Here is a 19,501-nt window from a genome sequence, read left to right on the forward strand (position 1 = left end):
TATCCTGAGGTACAGAGCCAGCATATAATAAGTCCCAATGTTTATTAGTGAACAAATGAATGAGTTTAGAAGAAGCTTCTCTATGATTAAATACTTATAGGGATATTGTTTTGGCTTGTTTGATGTTAGGAAAGGAATAGCAAAAATATATAGCTTGTAAACACCGTTTACAATGAAAACAACCGATGACTTCTCCTTTCTTGAAGGAAGATGTTAAAAAACAGCCATCTTTTGAAGAAAGATGGGAGAGTTCCCGCGTTTGGGAGAAAATGGCTTCTTTCAAAGCTATATTTCACAGAGTACCCAGGGCTTGGCTTTGAATTAAGCTTAAACCCAGTGTGAGTTTGTGTCATTATCAAGAATAGCACACTGCAGTGTTTGTGACCTGTCATCCCCAGGACTGACTTAGCCCCTCAGCTATTCGCATGTGTTCAGGAGTGCTGTTAGCCCCAATTTTTAAAAATTTGCATTTATCTTCAATTTTTTTCCTTGACAGATATTTAAAAGTTAACAAAGCAAGAATACCCTCTCCAAAACTATAAGTCTTTGAGCCATGTGCCAGCATCAAGATATTTCCTCCATCAATGGTGTGGTTTTGTTTTGTGTTGCCAAGATCAGGAACAAAATTGCATTTTCACAAATACCTCTCTCCTTTTGGTGCCCAACTTCGCTGCTCACAGATCACATTGAAGTTAAAGATGCCTTCGATGAGTTTCCTCTGTGATTCCAAACTCCTTCCATGAGGTCTTCTGTTGTGGAAACACCTCCAGAAATACCTCTTCAATGATGAGGGAAAGAGCAGAAACTGTTAGCCATAAAACTGAGGGACAGGACACTGCCCTTGTATGAAGCTTTCAGCAGATCAGCACTATTTGCCCTTGGGACTTGGTGTAGAGATGCACAACTCTTCTTTAGAGAGCTTTAGTTTTCAGATATGAAGGAGCATAAATAGAGGTTGTGCTGTTGGTGAGGGCTGCCAGGAGGAACATGACCTGTAGGCATAGGGCAGTGACAGGGACATCATAGATGCCTCCTTGAAGCAATTCCGATACTTTTAGAAATAGAAAAATGTTGGAATTGGGACTATAGGTAGCTAAAAATCCACCAAGATTTGTTGGGTGGGCATTTTAATCATTTCTCTTTTGAGGATAATGCTCCTTTAATTGTTATATGTTTGGTTAGCTGTTGAAACATGATACAGATGTCCAATTCCACCTGCCTTGCTTTCTATAGAATACTGGTTGGCTGCACATTAGAATCACTTGGTCAGATTTTAAATATACCAATATCAGATGGTCCATTCTAGACTAATTAAATGATGATTTCTGAGGGTAGTACATGGCAGACCTATGTTTTAAAAAGGTTTTCAGGTGCTGATGAGCAATTAGGATCCAGTAGTCAGTGTCATGCTGTTGAAGGAAACAATGGCATAAGTAAATAAGGTCTATAAGGAGGGAATAAACTAAATGGTAAATAATGTTCCCTACAGATTTCACATTTTCCTCTAGAATGGCACACCAGAAGCATCACTGGTATTCTCTTCTTTCCTGGTTCTTTCCATTCTTTGCTGGATGAGATGCCAAAGGTGACTGGCACAATGGACACTATGTATAGATCTGTTGAAAATTGATAGGTATGTGGCTTAATGAGTGTTAAAATGGCCTAAAGATGGGTTGAGCTGAGAGAGATTGAGGTAAACGGAATGAAGTTGGATAAAAACTATCTGAATCACCAGGACTTAAAAAAAATAGAATATAATTCCATCTTTGCAAAACATATTATTAGGTTTCTGGTAAGTTTAAATTCAAATTATTTCCATAGACAAACCCTTTTCATACAGTTAAACCAAATATTACACCATTAGATAAGCTCAAAGTAATGATAACTTCCCAACAATAGTATTTTAGAGTCATGGCAACCCAGAGTCATTCAGTGTGCCCACTGTGTACCGAAGAATGTTCTACTAGGAATACAGAAAAGAATTTAGCTAGAAGAAGACAGATAAGAAGTAAAAATTAAGGTGTCTGTAACTTTCAGTTTTTCTGGAAGTCTAAGCCACTTTCTAGTGGAGGTTAGTGAGAGGTTGCCAGGTGATGAGCTGACTACTGCAAGAGAAGAGGAGGGCCTTGATTTCCTTATCATTACATACTCACCCAATGCTTTATCTTTGTTGCAGTACAAAGGACTTTGCAAATTTAGTTGTCTCGTCACTTTTCCCAGCATTTCCTTGAATAAGAAAATTTAAAAATTAAAATATGTATATGGCATGACTCCTCCCCAACTTTTACAAAATAACTCTATATTTTGAGGTGCTTTGGGCATTATATTTTTTACATTCAGCAATTTTGTTATTGTTAATATATGTAGTAAATTTACCACCTAATTTACTTATCGGTGTACCTGCACTGGATTGTATCTATGTTTTCTTGCCAATTATTCACTGTTTGATTCACTGAGAGAGGTGGCAGGTTGTTGAGGCCTGGCACTTCCTCCTCTTTCCCTGGCTGGATGTTTTGGGCCTTCACCTGTCCAGCACTAGTGAGTATGAGCAGGCAGGCTGAGATGATGAAATACGCATCAGGGAACTCTGTTCTCCGTTAGGTAGCCATGCTGGCTAAAACAATTTGGCTTATTTATTAATTTCTGTTGTCCAAGCTGGCCACTGCCACTCCTCCTGAAGCTGGTCCCTGGCCCTTTTTCTCTCTCCTTCTCTCTCTCTCTTTTTTTCAATAGGCCTAAAATGTCTAATCTTGACCCTAATTTTGGAGGTGCTGTAGCTGCGTGAACCATTAGGATCCTGTTGCCAGCTCTTGTGTCTCTGGCTGGCCTGGCCTGCTATGAGCCAAACTGGAGCAAGGCCTAGGGCAGGAAGAGATCATTTTCTTGTTTCCCTGATCCTGGCAGCACCAGGCCTGGCAGGTTCTTACTGGGAAAGTGAACAACTGAGGAGGGGGAAAAATATGGGAGACACATGTCAGAAAGTTCTATTTTTTTTCTACTGTAGTTTGTGCCTTGAAAACCAGTCTTGAGAGGCATCCAAACCCTCTGAGATGAAAACTCACATTATTTTGCATGTCCTAGTGATGGGGGTAGGGGTAGGGGGAGGTAGGGAATTAATATTTTGGATCAGTCAGCTCCTTGCTTGTCCAGGTGTCTTTGGAAACCACCTCTTGTCAAAGGAAAGGAACAAATAAAAAGGAAGAAAGTAGGGGGTGGGGGAGGGAGAAACAGAAACAGAGAAAGGCCTTTGCTGAGCCCATGCCTTTGTGCACCGCATTCAAACTGATTTGTACCCTTTGTAGTCTTAATTATTTGTGAGAGCGGGATAACAGGAGTACCCAGCTCACCCATTATTTCCTGCATAAAAAAAGGCACACAGAAGCCGCTGATCATTTTTGAATTAGCAAACATGATACTAAAAAAAAAAAAAAGCATAAAAAAATTCATTAATACCATCAGGGATTAGGAGGCTGATTAAAGTGTAGCTGTTAGCGTATGCAAATGAGCGATAGGCATTTATCGGGGCCTGTGCAAGCTGTCTCGGAGCTGTAAAGCCCATGTATGTTTTTCAGCTGATTAAAATAGTTTTAAGTTCTGGAGAATTTTTTTTTTTTTTTGTAGGGAATTTAAAAAAGAGACCATCATCTCTACTTTCCCTTTTGGCAAAATTTCTCTAAAGTATACTCCAACCATTCCACTTGACTGCACTCTCTCTTGCAGCCTCGTATCCTTTGAGTGATGAGGATGCTGCATCCCAGTTACAACAAGCTGAGCCCTATTCCATGTTTCTTTCTCTAGGAGTTTTCCAGAACTCTTGTGGCAAGCCAAATGGGTCTCTTAACGATGGCCCAAGAGGCTGCCAGGACTCCAGGTTTTCCCCCAAGATGACCATCTCTCCTCCCCAGGTTAAAGGTGAATGAAAAGGTATTTTTCACTCAAGTGCTCCCATACAGCAGAGGAGTCTACACTTGCTCACTCCAGAGTCTTAGTTCTGTGAAGCAAGGAAGGGTGGAGTGAGTGAGAAAGTGAGGTCTGGCAGATTAGGAAAGATATATACTAACAGACATAGATGAGAGCTGGGTGGTCCTGGCTGCCCTTGGCTTTGAAGCAAAAGCCTTATATGATAAGAAAGGAGAGAGGGACTTCTCTACTTTGGGTCCAAATCCAAATCCCATTTTTAAGACTTTCTATTAGCATTGAAGAGAATTATTTTCACTTCCAGGACTACAGAGGACCACCCACTGACTAATGGCCTATGGATAATAGTCATAATCATTATTGTTGCTTATTAAGCAATGACAATGTGCTAGGCACTGTCATAAAGTCTTTTCATGTTTAATCTCATTTGATCCCCACTGCAAATATAGGAGGTAAGACAGATCCTATTCTCTATAAGGAATAAAATAAATCCAGAATTTGACCCCTTCTTAGTGTCTATACTGCTAGCTTACTGGTTTAAGCCACTACCTTCTCTAATTTGGGTCCTGCAGTATTTTTCCCAACTAGCTTCTTGCTTCTATCATGCTTCTCCCATCTGTCTAGTCTATTCCAAGGATAGTAGCCAGAGGGATGCTTTTAGTATACAGTCACATCATGTCATCCCTCCACTCAAAACTCTCAGCAATTCTTTCCACACAGAGTAAAGGCCAAAGTCTTTTCGGTGACCCACATGGCTGCACAATCTGCCCTCCTACTTCTCTCATCTTATTTTTAATGTCTCCCTTACCACACTCCAGCTATGATTGGGTTTTTCAAACGCTCCAGACATGTTCCTATCTTGCTTGACTTTTTCTTTCTTCTGTAGCAGTTAGTTCTTCTGATACAGTTTGTATTTATTATGTTTATTGTCTATTGAATCAGCTAGACTATAAACTCTTGGAGGGAAGGGAGTTTGTCTGTTTTATTCACCAGTGTATCCCACATATCTAGACTATGTATTTATCATATGCTCAATAGTTACTTGTTGATTTAAAGAACTCCAAAGTATTTTGTAACAATTCTCATAAATAATAAAATGTATGGTAAAGTTAAGAGGCCAGGGACCATGTCTTTCTTGATTATGACACTAACCCTATGACACTTAGACTATGGTAAACAATAAATAAATATTCACTGAGTAAATAAATAATTGGGGTTAAACGTGGCAAATGATATTTCTCTGGAAAAATATTCATTTTTCAGTTTGATCACACATTTAAAAATAAGTAAGGTCAGCCAGTTATATGTAAAGAATGATTCTTTTTAGATCCAAATATTTATTTAAAACTTTGTTTTTTTAGCCTGACAGGTTTTCCCTGAAAGTGTTTTCATTCTCTATTTTGAGCTGAATGAGAACCATCCGAGCTTTGTTTGGGGTGAGTAGTCTTTAAGACTCAAGATTATATGAGAAGCAAAATCAGAGTAAGTGCTAGTCCCATAATTTCCTGAGGGGCCCTGAGCCCCAGCCCAGGTTCTGAGAGGAGTGCCTCTTTGTTTTGCTACCTCAGAAGTCCATCTTCCTATCTTCTGAGGAGCTTCAATGTGAAGTCTAAGAAGAAGACTTCCCTGGCTCAGTGAGCCATGGCCCAAGGAATAATCTATTTGGCAGATGGCAATAAACTAGAGTCTGTTGAAACATCAAACAAAGGAGTTGATTTATTGAGCATTAACTTTGTTGCCCAGTAGTAGTTGTGGGAGTGAGGAATGGCAATGATTTGGTCTTCAGGCTTTAAAATGTTGTTCGTGAATTCAGGCAGGCTCACAGGACACCTGAGCCAATGTGAAAGCTGGCCCAAGGAGAGGGAGGGGCATCAGTAAAGGGTTAGGAGGTGGCCTTTGAAGGAAAGGATAGATTAAAGTCTTCTGCGTTGGGGAGCCATTACACAGAGCAGGAAAGGGGAGAGAAGAATGATGAGTAAAATGGTTAGTGTGTTGGAGTAGAGACTGGAAATCAAGTTAGAAGGGTAAATGTAAGTCATTTGGTGGAAGACTTGAATGTCATGCAAAGTGTTGCAGGTTTTGTTCTATGGGTAATAGGGATCTCCTGAAGCACGGTAAGGAATGGTGAGGAAAGGAAGGCATCTGTCTCATGTGCAAAATTTAAGAGGGTGGCAAAATCCTCAGTAATCAAGATAAATAATACCTTAATGAAATATTTTAAGAACCCAAATCAACAAACTAAAGCCATACTTTTTGTAAATCAAGTTTTACCTGAATGAAGAGTTTGAGTTGGAGAATGGCATGCTGAAAGGTTCCCATTTGGGAAAGTTTATCAGGTGGTGGAGAGCTCATCTGGGAAGACTGGTTTGAGACCAGGTCCTGCCTCTGCCTCAGTAGAAGGAGAAACAGTAGGTGCTGGGACAGCAAGTGGTCCAGGAGATGTCCTTCATCTGGCTCCTAGCCTATCTTGCTGTTTTTTCCCCCCCTATCTTTCTGGTGTCTACATTCTGCTGTTGTCCCCAGAGATGCTAAGACTATCAGAATTAACTAGGAGAGACAGGTATTTAAACCATTACCCAAATCAGAACAAAATAAGGGCTGTAGGAGATACATCAAATACTGTGGATGAGTTGACTGATTCCAGTTGTAATGGTTCTAGAAGGTGGTGGCAACTAAACTAGGCTTTGAAACTTCATCTGATTTGGTTCCAATTCTAGCTCTGTCACTTACTAGCTTTGTTATTTTGGGTAGGTCATTTGACTTTTTCGAACCGTATTTTCTATATCTGTAAAATAGGTATAATAATATTTTCCTCACAGGGCTGTCATGAAGTTTACTTGAGATATTTTAGTACAGTACTGCTGAGGATTGTTATTATTAGTAATATTTCACAATTCAGTCACGACATTGTTCATTTGTCAAGTAAAAGATAGTTCTGTGAGTAAAGATAGCCCTGGAAACTCTAGTTTTCTTGAATGAAGTACAGCCATTGTTAAGTAGTAGAAAGGTTTGAGCAAAAGCCAGAGTGATTTTTAATATTATGTTTCTCAATTTGATGAATCTGTAGATCAATTATTACATGCTTATCGAATACCTGTTATTTGTAAACTAGGCATTGTGACTGACCCAGAGAAATACAAGACATAGTCTCTATTCCCAGTGAGCCTAGAATTTAGTAGATAAGATTTGATATATTGGACATGCAATGTTTTGCAGTCTGATATGCATTTGTTTTTTTCCCCTAGTATCTGGATTTTTCTGTGGGAAACCACAGAAAACCACACTCTCTGTCCAAAACAGTGTGTATTGTGTTAGAACCAATATCAGTCCAAGTCCTGGGTAGACCTTTGGCTCAGTCTCAGCCAATCAGTGCATTGCCTTTCCCCAGCCACCGTGACTGGTTCAGGGATGGGCACATGACCCAATTAAAGCCAATGGGACTCAATGAGAATTTTGCTGCTCCTGCTGTTTTTTTCACTTAACTCGAACCCAAGAAGAGGTAAGACTGAAGCTGTACTAAGCATCTTGCCACTACAGAGAAAAGCCATTCCAAAATGGAACCCAATTGCAGAGCCATGAGAAGGTAAGAGAGAAAAATATCTTAGTGATTATTTGAGCCACAGAGCCACACCATATTTGAACTCATATTTTTTTTCAGTTATTGGACCAACAAATTCCCTTCTTGCCTAAGCCAATTTGGGTTCAATGTTCTGTTTCTTGTGACACCAAAAGCATCGTAACAAATGCAGTTAATGCTATTTCATGACAAGGTTTATCACCAAAAAATAAACAAATCCCCTTTTCCCTCCCCAAATAAAATACTGATAAATAACAAACAGAAATTTATCATAGTTGGCTAATGAGCAGTGTGGCTATAACAACGATTGTGAGTGAAGGGGGAGGTCTCTATTCCAGGAATTGGTGGCTGCAGGTGCAGCTCCTCTCATGTTATCTTCCTCTGCAGCTGCCATTGACTCTTGTAACTGGCATGAAGGGCTGACATTCAGCTTTGGGAACCAGGTGGTTGGTCACATAAGGCTTATACCAGCTCTCAAGTGCTATTCCTTACCAGTGGGAAAGACATTGATCCAGACTGTCTAGAGTGATGGACAATCCAAACATAATTTAAAGTTGGCTTAAAATAGAGTCTTAGGAGATGGTGAAACTGCAATAAGTTTTGCCCAGCCTCCACCACTCCCTGACTTCTCAATGTATATCCTGTTCCCAACCCCTATTAGCATATGTTGTTTACATAAGCCTCATGCATAGCTCCCTAGTATTCTTCAGCAGACTACACAGAAAGAGCAAAAGACCTTGCAAAATATATACTCCACCTCTTTGACTTGCTCCCAATGAGGGGACTTCTGGTTCTATTCAGCACAAATACCTAAATTACTAATTCATACTAAGGACAAAATATAGCCATTGGCCTATGACAAACTTAACATTTATAAGATACCAATATATATCACCTTGAAAAGCCTTATGAGGTACTTCTGTATCTCATCTTCATTTTAAGATTGCTCACACAGGTTTGTGTATTAGTTTTATCCTCTTTTTCAAATCAGAGATAATGGTGGTGTTGTGTTTAATTAGTGTGTCTTCCTTCCCTGCTTATTGCCTGGATGTTATCTATTCTTCATAATTTGGTGAATTAAATACCAGAAAAACACATTTCTCTATCACTATTCTTATGGATTATATCTTGTTAGTACCACTGATTAGCTGTGTTGTTTCAGAATGGCCAAATCTCTTGTTCACATTTTTATTTGTCTCCTTTTAGAGATTGCCTGCATTATACAAATTGCATCTTTTTAGCAAAAGTATAGTAGGTGCAGGATGGAATTATTGACCCAGGGAAAGAAATTGATAGCAAATACCTTTTCTGATAATAGGGCTCATATGACTAGTCAGCATGTTGGTACAACTGAGCCTAGCATCATTCCAGAGCATACTCTTCAAAAATGGAATGAATTTTTGTTTATGGCAAACCTACCTACTGTCTTTTTGTCAGTACTTGTATAGCAGATGAATTTGAACCTGTTTTGGTTTTAAAATGTCAAGAGAAACTATTGTGAATGTTTTGTCAAGATATTTGATATCAGTTCTCTTCCTTCGGCCAACAGTTCCGTTCCTACACCTTACTATATACTTACTAAAAAGACGTGTTGTTTGTATGATGTATACAATGTCTAAAGGGTGACAAATAAGGATGTGAACAAGAGATTTGGCTGTTTTGAGCTAGCACAACTAGTGAAGCCTGCTTTGCCTGAGGTGAAGGCTGAGGCTCCCACATTGGCTGGCCATGACAAATCGAAATGAGAGAACCTGTCCTTTGTGTCCAATTCAGTGGCATAGATTAAGACCTAGCCATAAACCAGCACTGGTTTCTGCTCCTGATGACACCATTATCATTTTTAAACTTATCATTTATTCATTAAAGCAGCCCCAGAGCTTATGGGGTTGTTGACAGAACATAAATACAAACATAAAAATAAATCACAATTGAAGTTCTTTAGAGCTGCCTGGGACTTCAAGGTCAACTGGTCCAATCCCCTGTTGAAGTGATGTAGTCATCAGATTCTTTACTTCTGTCCCAAGTCTTCATTTCTAAAGTCTTCTCTGAGATGAAAGACCTCCATGAAGGGCTCACTAGGTTTTATTCTTTTATCTGGCTCAAGAGATAATGTGTCTTAAGTTTGCCTTGAGCAATATTAGTTAAGTAAAGTTAAGTTGGCTGATGTTTGTCACACCTCAGCTGAGACCTCTCTGTTTCAGGCTGTGGACATGCCTTCCTGTAGACCTTACATCCTCTGGTCTTTTCAGGCCCAGGTTGAATATGATGACTTCTCCTTAACTCTCTTCCTACATTGAGTTTGCTAGCTCTTTGGTTATTGATGTCACCTAGCTCAGCACCTTTTCCAAAATATCCATGCTTACCTTTAATTGATATGTAATGCTGGGTAAAATGATAGCATATCATCGTATTAAATAGTAAGATAAAAATCCTTTTATGCATACACACCTTAACACAATACACATATGAATATTCCTTCATATTACATAATCTTGCACACATAACTTCTCTGAGCTTCAATTATTTTCTGTAAAATGATGGGCTGGACTAAATGGTATCTATGAAACTTTCATGGATGGGTTCTGATAGATGAAGACTAAACACTTACACTCTCAAAGTGAATATAGAAAGTAATTATACTCAGATATTCCCTGACAAATTGAACCATTTGAGTAGGATGGAAGAAAAAAGATTTGTTATAAATCTCTTCCCTAGAAGCAATTTGCCTGTGTACAGGCTGCACCTGATTTCCACTCTTTTAGGATGCCTTACTTATAGACCTTGGATGTGCTTAATTGGTAAAATAAAAGCTCCTGATGAGCTGGATAGCATGTTAATGAATGGTCTCCTTTAAGTACTTTAGAACTGGAAGCTTCATTGTAGTTCCCGCTGCCAGTGTTATCTTTAGTGCAATTCATTTCTCTTTGCTCATTTTTTCTACCTATAAAAGTACCCATGGTATTTTACAGTAAGTTTGTAAACCAAATGATGTACTACATTTGAGTTCAACCACATGTATAGTTCCGAAAGCTTTGAGGTACCTGGATGACTCAATCAGTTAAGCATTTTACTCTTGGTTTCAGCTCAGGCCATGATCTCAGGGTTTTGAGATCGACCCCTGCATCAGGCTCTTTGCTCAGCACAGAGTCTGCTTGAGATTCTCTCCCTTTCTCTTTGCCCCTCCCCTCACTCATTCTCTCTCTCTCTCTCTCTCTCTCTCTCTCTCTCTCTCAAATAAATAAATAAATAAATAAATAAATAAATAAACAAAATCTTTAAGAAAAGGAGAAAAACTTTGTAGGTCAGTTTTTTACATACATGTAGATATTCTGAACTAGACTATATCCTCTTGAAAGAAGTAGTTAAAGGGCCAGCATTCCCTTCTGACCTTTACCTTAGCATGTAGTAGGATTCAGTAAGGCTTGGTGAGAGGTTAACAGTATACCAGAAACCTTTTTCCAGCATCAACCTTAAAAGAAAGAAAGAAACAAACAAGGTTTCTGATAAGGAGAGTTTTATCTCATTTTTAACTTTTTTCCCCACCTTTTTCCTATCAACAATGATGGTGAACAAACTTAACATTCTACAATGTTTAAAGGGAGAGAAAAAGGGGGAAACAAGATGTATAAGCTGCAGAGAAGCATTTATGAAATATAAATGAGTAGCACTTGTTCTTCCAGCAAATTCTAAGATGTGGTTTCCTAGCTATTTATATTTTGTGACTATAAAAAAGAATAAAGTTTTAGGGGGAAAATGAACAATGAGGTTATGGAAGATGCTTACAACATTATTTTCATTGTTCAAAAAAACAAAATCAGCCTAAGCTAAAATGTCTTGCTGATGTCCCTAAAATATTCCATCTTTGGACAGAACCATTAACTATTTTTAAAAAGCCAATAATCAATAAGTCTTAATTTGTTGCACTGACATTTGTGCAGGTTTCATCTAGATGAAATTAATTAGAAAGAAAATGGTTTCTCAGCGATTGGCGAGAGGAAGGGAGTCCGTGGCAAGATAAGTTTGACCCTGTGTCGTAGAAACATTTTAATGAGGTTAAGCTTCAGCATATTTGGATCTGGCTGCTTGTTGAGTGTGCACTGACATTTCTAATGGGCTACTAGAAGCTTCTGAAATGGGCCAATGACTTTGAAGGCATTTTGTGGGTCACTGAAGCTATAGGTAAATAAATTGTAGTAAGACTGAATGAAATGTATATAGTTTGTGAAATGAACATCTGGGAGAAAGAGTTGTGAAAAACGATCTCACCAAGAATACGGCAGGCCTCCCTCCACATTTCTCAGCTGATATACTTTAGTTTCTGATCATCATTAATTGAAGTGAAGTCAGATTCTAATTTGTTGGCACCAACAGACACCATTCCTGTATGCGGTGTCCTCTGCCCAGCCCTGCCTATGCTATTCACCAAGGGAAACCAGTTCCTGAGAAGAGTAGGGAAGAGATATTCATCCCAGAGCTCTCAGGGGACAGCACTTGCTTTAATTGCTTTAGGAACCCTTTGTATCAATGAGACTAATGGAATTAGACAAGGAAAATACTAGCAAGACTTGATCAAATACATTGGATTTCCCCCTTGGCATATAATTAGGTCAAGAGGAGTGATTTAGAGTAAACCCAAGGTAATGGCTCATCATTAACCTAAGTCTCCAGAGTAGACCATTAGGGCATGGACACTACAGTTTTTAGCTTTGAGGTTTCATGTCACTTGGAAGAAATGCTAAGCAGTCTGGCAGGTCAGTTCTGCTCAAGTCCAGGGCCTGCAGAGAGGTGGTAGAGACTGAACTTGGGGAGATCTCTAATGTCAACATGACTACTCTCTTTTAAATGTCTCTTCTAATGTGGGGCTCTTTTTCCCTCCTTGTGTGACTTTGATTTTCCTCTTGGGCAGACTCAGAAGGTTACTTTCTGTTGGGCAAGGGCTTTCCCAGCAGTTAGAAGATGATGGCAGTCAAGTGGACAAGGAGGAGACAAGAAGACTAAAAAAAAAAGTTGTGGACAACATATGTTTATTAAAGTATCTGAGATTTATGTGGAGCTTAAAAGAGGGTGTGGGCATCAGCAGGATGTGTACTGCCTTTGAGTTGCCTTTGTTTAGAATAACAGTGAGAGCAAACAATTATTTTGCAATCATATACCAATTGTATACCAAGTGCTATTTTACATGCACTATTTAATGCTCACAGCAGCCCTACAAGACACTTTACAGAAAAGGAACTAAGGCACAGAGAATTTAAGGAGGTTACTGAAGGTCACAGAGTTGGCAAGTAGATTAAACCAGTCTGACTGCATTTTGCTCACCAATTACATCTGCTGTGAGTCATCCAAGTTGGCCTCACTGCTAGAGAACATCTTTCTGTAGTAGAGTATTGAAGGGATGAATAATGGCTTCCGAGAGGGGATGGTAGATAAAATTGAATAAGAAAGTTAAAAAGAAAGAGTCCATAAAAATGAAAGGAAATCAACATTAATGGTGGTGACATATGACACCATGGAGAAAGGAGAATTTCTGCATCATTAGAGCTACACAAGTATGAGATTCTTCACACAGAGGGTGAATTGTGTTTCTCTAACAAGACTCCTCCAGAGGCACATGGGGTGGGGGTGATAGGAATGCAGATAATCCCCCAGGAAAGAGGAGTATCTTGCAGGTTGGGAGAAGAAGGAAGGCAATGACATATGCAACCAAGTATGGTTCAGTCAGAGGTGGGATGCCATCTGGGATCATAAACTTAAAACATGGCAAAATAGACTACAAGACTGAAAACACTCAGTTTTGCTGATTTGCATACCTTCGTTCAAAAATATGGAGTTAGCATCCATTGTGTGTCAGGACTAGGGAGACAAAAGTAAATGAGATAGCAACTTTGCCTTCAAGGAGCTCAAGGTTGAAAGGACATAAAAGCAAATATTGCAGCAGAAGGAAACCTGTGATGGATACTAAAAACAGAGTAATAGAAATGTCACAGTTCAGACCTGTAAGAGAGAGGGTCAGCCCTATATGGAGTAGTGTTTTAAGTCTCAGAACAAGTAATATTACAAATGAAGAGAAGCACTAAGTAGAAATAGGGAAGAGGGGAGAGATTTTGGGAAGAGAAAAGGAGAAATGGGGCCTCTAAATGATTTTCAGTTTTGGATAGGAAGTTTAAAGTCTTGAGTAGAGAGAGAATTTTCTTCTTCCCTGTTAGTCTGTTAAAAGAAAAGTTCATAGTCAGTGAAGAATAGATTATGGATGATATTCAAGAGAAGGATTTGTCTTCCTAACCTACCTAAGAACTGATGGATAATGACCAAGGACACATTCCAAGGCTGTATTTGATTAAAGACCCACAAGCTTGCTATAGAGCATTTTAGCCAGAGTAGATAGAAGAGAGAAACATAAGCTTAGGAAGTTGGGCACTTGGAAGGATGATGTGTATGATTTGTGAAGAAAAAGCATCATGGTTCACCTGCAGGAGTATATGATAGGGAATTGGATGTGGGATTTTAACTCAGGTTTTGTAATGAATAAATTACATGACCTTAGACAACTGACTTCCCCCTCTGGATCTCAGTTTTGCTTCACTCTGTAAAATAAAGAGGTTGGAATGGATGGCCATTAAGTTTCTTTTGTTTCCTTTTATTCTAATTCTCTGGGAAATGGGTCAGGAATAACGTAGCTTCCTAGGGTGTGGGCAAGAGGTTATGTACAATAAAAAATAACATAGCATATAGTGCCCACACTATACCAAATACATTGTTCAATGAATTCACTAACTGCTTCTTTTTCTTAAATTTTTTAAAATTTATTTATGATAGTCACACAGAGATAGAGGCAGAGACACAGGCAGAGGGAGAAGCAGGCTCCATGCACCGGAAGCCCGACGTGGGACTCGATCCCGGGTCTCCAGGATCGCGCCCTGGGCCAAAGGCAGGCGCCAAACCACTGTGCCACCCAGGGATCCCACGAACTGCTTCAATTGGTAATAAGCCCTTTGTCCTTGAAAATATTTGAACAGAGGCTGGATTACCCCTGAAGAAAAGAATTGAGGAGGAGATGTGGTATTGAAAAGAAGTCTTCTCGTTTGTCTCTCATGGGTTTCCTGGAGAGGTTTTCTCTCATATTTCCAGTTAGAATGTAATCTAAACATGACTTTTGGAATTTTTACCATCTTTCTCTCTCTCATTGAGTTCTTAGTTGCAAACTTCTTAGGACTTCACAAGTCTTTCAGCCTGTAATACCAAGAGTGCCCCACTCGTGCTTTTTGGAACCAGTGGGGTGTTGAGCTGTCCCAGGGAAAACCAGACAACAGACTCCATGTAGGGAAAAGCTTTTTGTTCTAGAAAACTATTTCAGGACACCCAAGTGTCCTCTCTCAGCCAAGGCACATGAAGAGTCCCCAAAGTGGTGAGGTGGTATGAGGAAGCCACCTACACCTGCTTTCTTAAGAGGTTGCTTCTACCACATTTCTTGTATCAACAAATTCTGTACTCTGGGTTGCCTTTAGTTTCAAAGGGTCGTTTTGAAGTTTGTGCCTCTACATGGTGCACAGAAAGAATAGCTTCCATCCACTCGTGTGGGGCTGTTGCATTATTCCGCTGACTTTTTTTTTCCCTGGGCTTGCCTGGGTAATGTTCTTCCCTTACAAATTTCATCTCACTGCACTGTGCATCGAAACGACGCAGTTATGGAGCGCACAGGGAAAAAAATTATAATGCCATTAAAAGTTATCATAAATTTCAGATCAGCATCACTTCTAATCCGATACACAATTTTACTGCCTCTATAAAGTAGGTGATTTGCAGTGGTCTGAGGCGTCTCCTGGAGCGTTTTACTTCTTTTTAAATTAAACACACCAACTTTGTGCTGAATTCAGAGTGTGGACATAAAAAAGGGGGTAAAAAGGAGAGGGAAGGGACATCAGATGGGAATTGCAATTGAATCTTTATATATGCCATCTTGGCACTGTGGTACTAAATATAGTGCCAGGTAAATAGATGTGCTGAAATATTCAGAATAAAAAACAAATGTTCCAATAGCAGAAGCAGTGAGCCCCGAGAATGTTTCCACAGTGGGTGTGCTTAAAATAATAAAATACTGTTGTTTAAAACTACTCAATCCTAGAAAACCCTATGTTGTAAAAAAATATATAGTGCTGGTATATGTGTGAGGGGCTATGTATGTTGAACATATATATGTATATAAAAACTCCTAGGAAATTAAATAGAATATAAGAGGCTTGATTTTACTGGTTGGAAAGTTACACTGATTATTTTTTTTTTGAGGTACATTAACTCTTTCTGAAAGCTTAGGACATCAGAAGTTGTCATTTACTAAATGGCTATGGAGTATTTTAAAATGTAATGTCCCCAGCAAAGGCTGATCCATTAGCCCATCCATGTGAAATGGGTATACTTGTGTACATAGAGAGAAGTGGTGCACACCCAGTACTAGTACAAAAAAAAAAAAAATACATTCATGAGGTTTCTGGTTGAAAGGATTTGACTGAATGGTGACATTTTTTTCTCCTCAATACCCAAAGGCAATTGGTCATTCTTAACTACTAAAAAAAATTTTCTAAGTGCATACTTTATGCAATGCTCTGCATTTAAAAACTCCATAGGTCCTACCCTCAAGAAGCTCACAGTCTAGAAGGGGGACTTTATGGGAAGTAAACTCAATTATAGTTGAATGTTTCAATGCTATGATAGATGTAAATGCTTACCAGGAGGGCGCAGAGAGAAAGACACATGTCTGTTATGATAAAATGCAATATGGTATCTTGTATCTATTTCAAGTTGAGGCTAAGTTCTCTAGTCCAGATATTTTTTAGCAATGTTAATTGATCAGTTAACAAATAATATATCAAACAAATATATTTTCACCTCTGGCTACTGTATGTTATTTATTTCCATGTCCCTAGAGCTTAGCACAGTGTCTGGAGCAGTCAGAAATGAACTAAGCATATTTTGGATTAATGAAGCTGGTGATACAAAGATGAATAATAGTACCCAGCATACAACACACTTTACATTTGAAAGATATTCTTTAGATTATGCCATTTAGTCCTCTATAAGAAGGTAGATATATTATTTCTACTTTATAAATGAAGAAACAGAGATTCTGTGAGGAGCAGTGATTTCCCCTAAATACAGTTCATCATCCAGCTGAACTAAATCCAGGCCAATCTCATTGCAAGTTCTGCCCTGTTCTACACCAGCTGGGTTGTGATGCACACTCACAGATGTTGGCATGGATAAATCATGTGTTGGGCCCCTGAGAGGGCTATGTTGTATTATAATGGCTACGCCTAGTAGGGCGAGATGACCTGGACACAGTTGCCTATAAACTGTAGTGACTAATAATTGCTACTGTAATGTCCTGTGAATTCACTGTAACAGATCAGAAGTTAATACATTTTTATCATGATGCAATGACTAGAATCAGTTAACTGGGCATAATATTTATTGGACATGTAGTACCTTCAGCACACAGTCCTCACTATAATCCTATAGGTAGATACTATGATCATCATCCCTATTTTACGGATGAAGAAATCAAGGCAGAAGGAGGTTAAGAAATTTGTTACATAGAAGGACACGCTGGAGTCCGGATTCTATTCCAGACAGTCTACAGAGTTTGTTGCCAGGATGTCATTTATTTATCTAGCTTGTGTTGATTGTGCTGGGTGTCCTCACTATTACTTAAAACAGTGTGCTATGCTAAGAATTGATGGAGGTGAAACATGGCCTAATATAAAGAATAGTCATTTTATTATGTAGAAATGAATGAATAAATGAAGTTGTTTCTAGATATATCACCAGAGAATGATGTATTGCTGATTTTAGGAAGGATAATCATACATATATTTTGTATTTTGAAAACAGGTTATATTTGTATAGCAGCATTCACAAACTTGGAGCTCCTGATGTGAAATACAATTTATTGTGTACCCTAAATGGCTATTAACTACCTAATTAATTACCAAACATTTATTAAGTGCCTACTAATCTACTAGATACTCTAATAGGTATTTATCATAGTACTTTTGCCTTTAATTAAGTCAGACCATCTTAGCTGAAACGTACAGATGTTTAGCCTTTAAGTGAAAATAGGTGCCAATAAATTGATAATTGCTCTTCATTCCCATGAATACTGGATGATATTTAGTTTTGACCTGTAGCTAAGATTCAGTTTAAACACAAGCTGGAACTGGTTGAATATGGGATAGATGTACAGTCTTTCATCTTGCCTAATTTGGGGGTACTTCTTGAAGGGGATGAAGGTTTGACAATAGGTGTTAGCTGGCTGTAGGGGAAGAAGAGCTGTTTTGGCTGTGGGACTGTATCTGGTCTGACATCTCCTCAGAGCCCTTGACACATGCACATTTACTATCTATCTAAAGGAGGCTGGGATTTGTGACACCCTGAAGCCAAGAGCTTAAATAAAAGTACAATTGGCAGTGATGAAATTAGGGCCAGGAAAATAATATATCATTAATTAGCCATTAATTAATGAATATATTGATTAATAATTCATTTCACTTTGAAATGATTTCTTTAAAACTTTTAAATAGCTTTAAGATACTTGGTGAGATGATCCAACTAGGTTTAGAGAGTAGGAGTAGAGTTGTTTTTTTTTTAAAATTTTAAACTTTGTTATTCAATTCAAAATAATGAAATTGTTTAGTAGCAATAGATATTAGCATTGCTTCATTATGGAGGCCAGAGATTTTATTATATAATAAAATCTTTATAATAGATTGGATCAGTTAGGAAGGTATTTAGTTGCAAGTCACAGGAAGCCTGACTTATATAGTGATTTAAAAAAATATTTACATTTAATATAAATAGATGTCTCCGGTGCCCAAAGATGGGTAGCTGATGGTTTTGGTTTAATGTTTCAGTGAAAAAAAGGCCTGATGCTTATATTTCAATTTAGTTTTCCCATGGTTGTAATCTGGCTTCACTGAGTCAGAACTTAGGTTCCCTTCAAAGATGGGAAAAGAGAGGTGGAAGCCAGCTACACTGTCTATTTTTATATAAAAGAGCAAAAATTTTCTGAGAAATCCCAGCAGCCTTCAGCTTCATCTCTTTGTCCAAAGTTGTGTCATATGGCAACTCCTGGCTGCAAAGAATGTTGGGAAAATGAACATTCACATGTTCTAGTCTTTGTACAGAATCAAGCAAGAAGGGGATTGGGAATAGATTAGCCTCCAATGAGGCTTCATAGATGCATGAACAAATCTTATTCCAAAAGGAGTTAATGTATGTAATTAACATATTATCTCTAAAATATATTATGCAAAGTTTCAAACACATCCAAAAGTAGAGACAATGATATAATAAATCTTCAGGAACCCATCACCCATCTTCAATTCATATTAACTCATGGCCAGTATTGTTTCATATATATCCCTACCATAAAAAATATCTCTGGTTATTTTAAAGCAAATCCTAGACATTATATCATTTTATCCATACATATTTCAGTAAATGTCTCCAATAGTTAAAACAATCATATTATTACAATCACCCCAAAATTAAATTAATCAAAATCTTTAATATTATCAAATATATAATTAGTATTCACATTTTCCCAACCATATCATATTTTATAGCTTGTTTGGATCAATATATAATGTTTCCTTTTCTCTATATTATTATTTTCATGACTTTAGAAAGTTTTAAATTTATATATTTAATAGTGATATTTTTTCTCAGTATAGACAAATGCTTATGCACTCATGTGTTTGAAATACTTAAAAAGTCAACATTTATTATGGCTGCCTTTTACACAAAGAATCATACTTTATAGGGTCTACTAGATTTTTAGTATTGCTTCCTAAAGTCTAACTTGAGGGTTGAGATATTGGAAAGTAGGCATATTCCTTTGGAGCAGCTTTGTGCGTTAAGACAACTTAGACTCTAAGCTGTACATAAACTTCCAATTTCAGGGATAAACTTGAAGTATGTGTTGGAGGTGGTAGCACAGATGTAATGCCCTTTCTA

General features: G+C 38.2%; 1 long non-coding RNA gene across 1 annotated transcript in view; it reads right to left on the bottom strand.

Annotated features, from left to right (window-relative positions):
- Positions 1-700: 700 nt before the first annotated feature.
- Positions 701-19,501, bottom strand: part of LOC112932532 (uncharacterized) — a 192,439-nt gene continuing 173,638 nt past the window's right edge. Inside the window, exons 7-8 of the long non-coding RNA XR_003237485.2 lie at positions 2,154-2,226; positions 701-778 (exon numbers count right to left, since the gene is read on the bottom strand). This is a non-coding gene — a long non-coding RNA (uncharacterized lncRNA). The remainder of the gene's footprint in view (positions 779-2,153; positions 2,227-19,501) is intronic.

The sequence above is a fragment of the Vulpes vulpes genome, chromosome 11 (assembly GCF_048418805.1).
Source record: "Vulpes vulpes isolate BD-2025 chromosome 11, VulVul3, whole genome shotgun sequence".
NCBI classification, from domain to species: Eukaryota; Metazoa; Chordata; class Mammalia; order Carnivora; family Canidae; genus Vulpes; species Vulpes vulpes.